Source organism: Oryctolagus cuniculus, chromosome 1 (assembly GCF_051225735.1).
Source record: "Oryctolagus cuniculus isolate XC-2025 breed Fujian yellow rabbit chromosome 1, ASM5122573v1, whole genome shotgun sequence".
NCBI classification, from domain to species: Eukaryota; Metazoa; Chordata; class Mammalia; order Lagomorpha; family Leporidae; genus Oryctolagus; species Oryctolagus cuniculus.
Genome location: NC_142867.1, coordinates 147,873,889 through 147,883,632, shown reverse-complemented (window position 1 = coordinate 147,883,632; position 9,744 = coordinate 147,873,889).

Genomic DNA, 9,744 nt, shown 5'->3' with positions numbered 1-9,744 from the left:
GGAAAATGTGCTGAGAGATGCTAGCAGTATTCTTGTCACAGTCCTGCACCACTAAAACCCAGCACAGGTAAACCATGGCTGAAGGTTGGCGCATTTATTTCCTCATCATGCACCTGAGCCTCACTTCCTTTCATGCATTTCATGTCATGATGACCACCTTTATACAGAGCAGCGCATTGATAGGCCATGACACCTCCCTAGAGATCACCACTTGTACTGAAGCCCCACCTAAACTTCCACCCATCTGTATATTTAATTAGGGTACCATCCCCTATCCGAGAAGCAAACAACCCAGCGTTATCAGGGGCAGCAGTTTCCACTCTTTGCTCATGTAGACAGGCTGCCTACAATCATGTCTGATTGTGCTGTCTTTGATTTTTTATCAATGTGCTGTCAGTTTAAAATTTATTGGCTTATGTGAAGTGCTTAGAAGAGCACCAAGGATGTAAATTTTGGTACTGTAAATTATTTATTTTGCAGTATATGTTGGTCTTGAAGATTTATGCTGAATGCATTGATTACTACTCTTCACATATATATGTTACTTTTTGAATTTAATATGCATCTATACAGGATGGATATATATATACCAAACCCTATATAAATATAAGAAACCCTGAATAATAAGGCTAACATTTAATCCAGATATCTGAAGTATCAGTATTGCTGATAAAAGTGGAGAAACAGAAAGTTTGATTTCATTTGGTAGGCCTGCAAGAAGGATGGAACCTACTTGAGGAACCAGCACTGTGGTATTAAATACTTGTGGAGTCCCAAATCCATTCCATAATGTAGATGCTGTTTGCGAATGGGCATGGTGGCTTAAATACAAATTTGGTGAGACATAGTATAAAGGTATTCTACCAGTTTTTCCAACAGATTTTATTTTTTAAGAGAATTTCTAGGTTTACAAGAAAGTTGACCACAAAGTATGTGAGTATATACTCCTTCCAACCAATACTTTTCCCCTTATTCCAACTAGTGTTTGTAATTAGCATATTTTAGTTGTATGGTACTTCTTTTTATTTAAATTTTAATTAGTTTTTAACAGTTTCAGTGTGAATTGTACATAGACTATTAAGAACATAATAATATTCCCTCCCATCCCTCCCCTCCCCTCTCCCTTCTACTCTCATTCCTTCTTTCTTTCTGTCATTTTTTAGTTTCTGAGACAGCATATTTTGAATTTACATTACAGGAAAAAATGTTTAATACTTCACTGAATATGATGTAATAAGCAAAAAGACCTTAGTTTATTGGGAATATAGATAGTGGCTATAAATAATAATTGAATAGAAAAATGACCAATTCACCCATATACAGTGAACTTTAAAGTAATTATAGATCATTAGAATTATAGTAGTATAACAATGGTAAACATCAATTTGACAAAAGTATAAAACAAAGTTTTACAAGACTGTACTTGAAGCAATACTGATACACAGAGACTTTTTTTGTTGTTGTTTTTTAAACTTTAGCACCCACATATAAGGGAGAACATGTGGCATTTGTCTTTCTGGATCTAACTTATTGCACTCAACATTGTGTCCTCCAGTTGCATCCATTTTGCTACAAATAGTAGAAGTCCATTCTTTTTTATAGCTGAATAATATTCTATTGTGTATATAAACCACACTTTCGTTATCCATTCATCTGATGATAGATAGCTTGGTTGATTCCAAAGTTTAGCTATTGTGAACAGTGCTACTATAAACATGGTGGTCCAGATAATCTCTTTGATACATTCTGTTCAAGACTTTTGGGTATATACCCAAGAGTGGGATTGCTGGATCATGTGGCAAGTCTATTTATAGTTGTTTTTTTTTTTTTTTTTTTTTTTTTTAAGAAATCTCCACACTGTTTTCCACAGTGGCTGCACTAATTTACATTCCCACCAACAATGCATAAATGTTCCCCTTTGTTTACATCCTCAATAACCTTTGTTATTCTCTATATTTTAGATTTTATCCATTCTGACAGGGCTCAGGTGATGCCTCATTGTAGTTTCGATTTGCATTTCCTGATAACTAGTGATAGTAAGCATTTTTTCATTTATTTGTTGGCCATTTGTATTTTTCCTTTTGAGAACTGTCTGTTGAAGTCCTTTGCCCATTTCTCAACTGGATTTGTTGCTTTTTGTTGTTGAATTTTTTAAGGGGCTGATATATTTGGAATATTAATCCTTTGCCAGATAGGTGGTTTGCAAATATTTTTTCCGATTCTGTTGAATGTCTCTCCACTCTATTGACCATTTCCTTTGTTGTGCAAAAGCTTCTGAGTTTGTTAGTTTCATTTGTTTAGTTTTGCTCTTGTTGCTTGTGCTTTAGGGGTTTTGTCCAAGGAGTTGCCCCCTACACCAATGGCTTGGAGAGTTTCCCTTATGTTTTCTTTTTTTCCAGCAACTTCATAGTCTCAGGTCTTTGCTTCTTCTTTAGTTGATTTTTGTGTATAGTTAGAAGTATGGATCTAATTTCATTTTTCTACATATATATATATCCAGTTTTGAGTATGGCACATCTTTTCCAATTAAGGAACTAATATATATGGTGCCAGTGCCATGGTTCACTTGGTTAATCCTCTGCCTGCAGCTCCGGCATCCCATATGGGTGTTGGGTTCTATCCTGGTTGCTCCTCTTCTAGTCCAGTGCTCTGCTGTGGCCCGGGAGGGCAGTGGAGGATGGCCCAGGTGCTTGGGCCCCTGTACCCATGAGGGAGACCAGGAGGAAACACCTGGCTCCTGGCTTCAATCGGTGCACTCCAGCCATGGCGGCCATTTGGGAAGGAAACCAACGGAAGGAAGACCTTTCTCTCTCTCTCTCTCACTGTCTATAACTCTACCTGTCAAACAAATTAAAAAAAAAAAAAAAGCTGAGACATCAGTTTCATTAAAAAAAAAGGAACTAATATAGATAAATTAATTATACCCAAAGTCCATAGTTGACATTGGGATTCACTCTTTGTTTGTACAGTTCTAGGGGTTTGACAAATGCATAGTCAGGTATCTGCCATCATTGTGTAATATAGAGTAATTTCTTTGTCCTGAAGTGCCTTGTACCCCACCTATTCATCCTGTCCTTCCATTTGAAACCTTGGTAGCCACTAATCTTTTTATAATCCTCAAAACCTGTCTTGATTAACTCACACCTCAGACCTATTGGTCTCTGTATCTTTTTGTTTTATGGGCTGTCATATAGTTGGAATTATATAATATGTAACCTTTTTAGACTGGCTTATATCATTTAGCAATATACACTTATGGTTCATCCATGTGTATATGGCTTGATAACTCATTTCTTTTTATGAAATAAGATCCCATTGTCTGGATGCACCACAGGTTTTTTTTTTTTAAGATTTTATTTATTTGAGAGTTAGAGTTATAGACAGTGAGAGGGAGAGACAGAGAGAAAGGTCTTCCTTCTGTTGGCTCACTCCCCAGATGGCTGCAATGGCCAGAGCTATGCTGATCGGAAGCCAGGAGCCAGGAGCTTCTTCCGTGTCTCTCACGCAGGTGCAGGGGCCCTGGACTGGAAGAGGGGCAGCCAGGACTAGAACTGGTGGCCATATGGGATGCTGGTGCCACAGAGGAATAACCTACCGTGCCATGGCACTGGCCCGCCCCACATTTTTTTTTTTTTTTAAATCCATTCATCTGTTGAAAGACATCTTGATGGCTTCCAAGTTGTTAAAATCCTGAGCAAACCATTGTAAACATTTACGTTCATATTTTTGCATGGGTTTCAGTTTTTAATTCATATAAGTAAATATCTATGGGTGTGATTTCTAAATTATATTATAGGCTTTTATTTATCTTTGTATGAAACTACCAAACTCCTCTAAAGTGGCTGTACCATTTTGTACTCCCACTTGCACTGAGAGTTCAGGCTGTTGCATGTACTCACCAGCATTTCGTGTTCTTACTGACTTAGATTTTAACTATTCTGCTAAGTGTAATTCACCATTGTTACATGACATACGATGTTGAGCATTTTTCATATGCTCTTGGTATTCGTATACCTTCTTTGGTGCGATAGCTATTGGATCTTCTGCCTATTTTTAAATTGGATTGCTTGTTTTCTTGTCACTGAGGTTTAAGAATTCTTTGTATATTTTGACTACAAGTACTTTATCAGTATGTATTTTGCAAATATTTTCCCCATTCTGTGACTTTCTTTTCATTCTGTTAGCAGTGTCTTTCACAGACGAGAAATTTTTAATTTTAAGGAAATCTAGGTTATTAATTTTCTCTTTTATGGGTTTTACTTTTGGTTTTGTACCTCAAAAGTCATCATCAAACCCAAGGTTAGCTAAATTTTCTCCTATGTTATTTCCTATATGTTTCCTACCAGTTATTATTTATTTATTTAGATGTTATCCTTGCAGTGTAAAACATTGTCTCCTATAATGCTTTCCTCTCATCATGTAATACACTTTCGCCCCTTTGTATTCATAGCTAGAGAAATCCTAGCCATTTTTCAAAAATCAGTTCAAAACTCAAAACCTCACAACTTTCTTTGATTATATCAGACCGCTTTGATCTCATCATCCTTCGAACTCCTAAAGCTATGGTCATCTGTACAACATTGTTCGCTACTGTGTTACACTCTGCTAAGTGCTATCTTAAGAATTACTTGAGGCTGGTGCCACGACTCAATAGGCTAATCCTCTGCCTGCGGCACTGGCACCCTGGGTTCTAGTCCCAGTCGGGGCGCCAGATTCTGTCCCGGTCGCTCCTCTTCCTGTCCAGCTCTCTGCTGTTGCCGTGGAGTGCAGTGGAGGATGGCCCAAGTGCTTGGGCCCTGCACCCACATGGGAGACCAGGAGAAGCACCTGGCTCCTGGCTTCGGATCAGCGCGGTGCACCGGCCGCAGCAGCCATTTTGGGGTGAACCAATGGAAAAAGGAAGACCTTCCTCTCTGTCTCTCTCTCTCACTGTCCACTCTGCCTGTCAAAAAAAAAAAAAAAAAAAAAAAAAAAAAGAATTACTTGAATGTGTTAATCCTATCTGGGAGGTAAGAAAGTTAGAAATTTTGAATCTTTTATAACTCCCAACAAATTTAGTGTGGTTTGGACCTAAAGAAAATGTTCCCAAAATGCCTGGGATGACATGCTGTAAAGTGAAATTTTTAAAGGGTTCCAGTTTTGAAGTCAGAGTGATAAGGTTTTTGTTTTACTTAAGTAACTGATGCCTGTTGGATCTTGGGAAAACTAGTTACTGAAACTCTCTGACTTGAGTATATTTATGTGTAATAGTAGGCTAAGAATAAAACCTTTCTATTTTGACTTATGTAGATATCAACATGAGAAAAGTATATATAATACATATAAAGTTACATGTTGTAAAAGCATTAAACTGAATTAAGAATTATTTCAACTCCATTGCTGATGTTATGATGTAGAATGTTTTAGGTGACACCAGCACCTGATGTGGGAGCACTGGTTCAAGTCCCAGTCACTTGGCTTCTGATTCAGCTCCTTGCTAATGTGCCCAGAAAATCATTAGTTGATGCCCCAAGTGTTTGGGTCCCTGCCATCCATCGAGTTCTAACTTTTGGCTTCTGTCTTGTCCAGCCCTGTCCATTGTGGCCTTTTTAATTTTTTTTAATTTATTTGACAGAGTTATAGACAGTGAGAGAGAGAGAGAGAGAGAAAGGTCTTCCTTTTGTTGGTTCACTCCCTAAATGGCCGCTACAGCCGGAGCTGCTCCGATCCGAAGCCAGGAGCCAGGTGCTTCCTCCAGGTCTCCCATGCGGGTGCAGGTGCACTTGGGCCATCCTCCACTGTTTTCCCGGGTCACAGCAGAGGGCTGGACTGGAAGAGGAGCAACCGAGACTAGAACCCTATGCCCGTATGGGATGCCAGCGCTGCAGGCGGAGGATTAGCCAAGTGAGCCACGGCGCCAGCCCCATTTTTAATTTTTTTAAAATTTATTTGACAGGTAGAGCTATAGACAGTGAGAGAGAGAGAGAGACAGAGTGAAAGGCATTGTGGCCTTTTGAGGAGGAACCAGTAGATGGAAGATTCTCTCTCTCTCTCTCTTTTCCTCTCCTTCTCTCTCTCCCTCTCTCCCCCCTTTCTGTAACTCTACCTTTAAATAAAATAAATAAGTAAATCTTTAAAATTTCATATTTTTTCCCAAATCAGAGTCAGTTTTCATAACTGCAACTGAGTATTCAGTTTAGTGATCACATTTACTACTATTGATGCACACATAACCCGTGTGAGCTTATTCAGCCTGAAAGCAAGTCTCTGTTATCCTTTGTTGAGAAATTATCTCTTATCTACTAAACAGAAATGAGGAAGAATAGAGCCTCATTTAGCTTGGAAATCCTGAGTAGACCCAACTCCATGCAATAGCACAGATAGGTGAAAAAAGTCCCGGGGCCAGCCCTGTGGCACAGCGGGTTAATGCCCTGGCCTGAAGCGCCAGCATCCCTTATGGGTGCCAGTTGGAGACCCAGCTGCTCCACTTCCGATCCAGCTCTCTGCTATGGCCTGGGAAAGCAGTAGAAGATGGCCCAAGTCCTTGGGCCCCTGCACCTGTGTGGGAGACCCAGAAGAAGCTCCTGGCTCCTGGCTTTGGATCAACACAGCTCCAGCCATTGCAGCCATTTGGGTAGTGAACCAACAGATGGAAGACCTCTGTCTCTCTGCCTCTCCTCTCTGTAACTCTGACTTTCAAATAAATAAATAAAATAAATCATTGAAAAAAAAAGAAAGAAAAGTTCCTGCATATTTTGTGACATTTCTGAATGTCAGCATAGGTAAGAGTATTTTGCTTAATATTTAAAGTTATTTTGAGACAGAGTGCCTACTACTTGTTGCTGAAAGCATCCTAACTAGTACCTATTTATAACCTCCCTATGTTTAATATAAAGCAGAATATAAAGTAGTCTCTTCCTGATTCAACAGAGTATAAAAACCTGTGGAGTAGGTGTTTGGTCAAGTGGATAGGCTACTGGTAGGCTTGTAAGTACATCTTCGTGCTAATGCACACTCAGGGAAGCAGTGGCAAATGACTCAATTAGTTGGGTTCCTGCTACCCCTGTAGGAGACCTGGCTGGTATTCTTGTCTCCCTGATCCAGATTCACTCGGTGGGCATCTGGGGAGTGAAATCAGTGGATGGGAACTCTAACTCTGACTTTGTCAAATAAAATTTTAAAAATTAAAATAATAGGGGCCCATGTTGTGGCTTAGTGGGTAAAGATGCCCCCTGTGATGCTTTCATCCTAAATAGTTCATGTCCCAGCAGCTTCACTTCTGATCCAGCTCTCTGCTAATGGCCTGGGAAAGCAGCAGAAAATGGCTCAAGTTCCTGGGCTACTGCAGCCCCAGAAGCAGCTCCTAGCTTCTGGCCTTATCCTGCCCTGCCCTGTCCTTTGTGGCCATCTGGGGAGTGAACCAGTGGTCGGAAGATCTTGCTCTCTCTCTGACTCTCCCTCTCTTTCTGTAACTCTGACTTTTAAGTAAATGTATAAATCTTTTATAAAAAAGTAAAAACAAGAAAAAAGCAAAGGCAAAAAAATTTGTAACCATCTCCCTAGGACTGAGAGCCTATCTATATGTGTTATGTGTATGTATGTGTGTGTGTGTATATATATACATATATTATGTACACATATATGAGATTTAATCATGGAACATCACTTTCTCTTCTTGAACTGCGAACTGCTATTAAATCAGCAAGCTACCATGACTTAAGGGAAGATAAGTAAAGAAGGGACTGCATATTAAGGGAATAAGAGGAATCACCTGTGACTAGAAGAGACTTGAGAAGGGAGAGCTATGCCTCCTTTCTGCTAGCCAAAAAAAGTGGAATGTACTCTGCCTTGGGATCATTTCACTCTTTTGTCTAATGGTAGCTGAGAACAAAATGTCTCCCTTAGGGTGTACCCTCCCATAGGCTGGGTGGGTGGGGGGGAAGCTTAGCATTAACATGAGAGAGAGAGAGCAGGAAAGGAAGACTGTATGTTTTCCTGGAGCTGTTAATAATATACTGGACAGGGCAATAAATAATTGATAGTTGTCACCTTGCTGCTTCTTTGTTATTCATGAGCTTGGAGATGGTCCTTTATCTTAGCACCATCTAATCGCATTACATCACAGGCACTTCTCATCGCCAACATTAATACGTCTGCCAGTGACATGTACCACACACCAGGTTTTCAGAGCTATCACAAACTGCTGATCTCCGCCAGTCAAGAGTAATGTAATTGTCAGTGGCAGACAGAAATATTACCGTCAGACAGAATCGTGTAAATAATACAAAAAGTAACCTCCAACGCCACCAACAAATCTCCATAATTAGGTAGAGATCTCTTCCATCACAGCCACTGTATGACTCCCCTGAATGAGAATTGCAGTAGTTGAGAGGGAAGTGGGCTCAATTCAATCAGGCTGAGCACCTGCATTCTTTTGATTTTGTACATTGCAGAGGTAGAATAGGTATGTGGATTCTGGAGCAAAGCAATGGGGAGGCTGTAAATGAGAATTTGAAATTTTTCTTCTTGATGCCTTTATATACACCTGCAGAGGCACCTCAGCAACGCAGCAGTGATTGCCTTCTCCGACAGTGTGTCCGCTTTAGCCTACATAGTGTAATTCTTAAATTTTGATTATAGAAAGAATAAGAGTACCAAGTATAGAGGTAATAACTTCAGGATGAAGGAGAAGGCAAAAGATGTGTTTTAATTGGCAGCTAACACTATTTAGATGTTACGCAGCTCATTTTCTTCACAAAGTGTTCAAGGGAGTGTTAGTGAATGAATCCTTTTCATCATATTCTGTCAGATTTCTCATGCACCTGTGGCAAACACTATGCATTCCTCCTTCTCCCTTGCCAACAGAATCCCAATTCTGAACAGGATGGCAAAATGGTTGGCTGAATACTAGCTTCATCTCCACTGTAGCTACAGTGATCAATAAAAGACTGTTAGGAATTTCTTGGAATGTTTTTTTTCTTTTCCTAGTAAAAAGGGCAGAAGGTTATGGAGCTACCCTTACCCTTTTCATTGTCTCCCTGAATGTGTGAAGCTAATGCCGTTCGAAGTGCATCAAAAGATGCACAGATGTAGTCCTCAGACCCAGGAGGCCATGCCTTATGCTAGCAAATACCTATGGGTTTCATCTTATCTGAGAAAAGGAACCCTTTATATTTTTAAGGTGCCACTGGTTATAATTTGTCACTTGCTGTTGAGCACATACGTAACCATGGCACCCTATATAAAGAAATTGCAGCTATAGCTCTAACATTTAAACAAAATAAAAAATTATTTGAAAAGTCATGTGACACTATGACAAGAGACCGTGAAGAACACAACAGTAAAACTATATTGATAATGTACTATGTGCAAGCACTTTGGTAAAACCTTTAGGTTCACCAATTTATTAAATTCTCAGAGCACCCTTATGAAGAATGTTGTGTTATACACCCGCTTTATAAATGGAACAGAGGCATATTGAGTTTAAGCTAGGAGGTGACAGAGCAAGGGTTCCAGATTCCAGAGTCTAAGCTTTTGCCACTAGATATTCTGGTTTACATTTTTCCGTTTCATAAAGGCAGAAAGCCAAGCCAAAGTTTTAACTGATAAATCTTTAACCTTATATAGTCTGTTTTTGATGTGCCCTGACTATTCCTAGGAAAAAGACTTCTTTTGTGAGGTATGATTTCAAGCGATTTTTGCTTTGCGTAGTATTTTTGTTTTCAGAAGCTGAAAACAAAAATTTAATCTATCCATCCATCCATC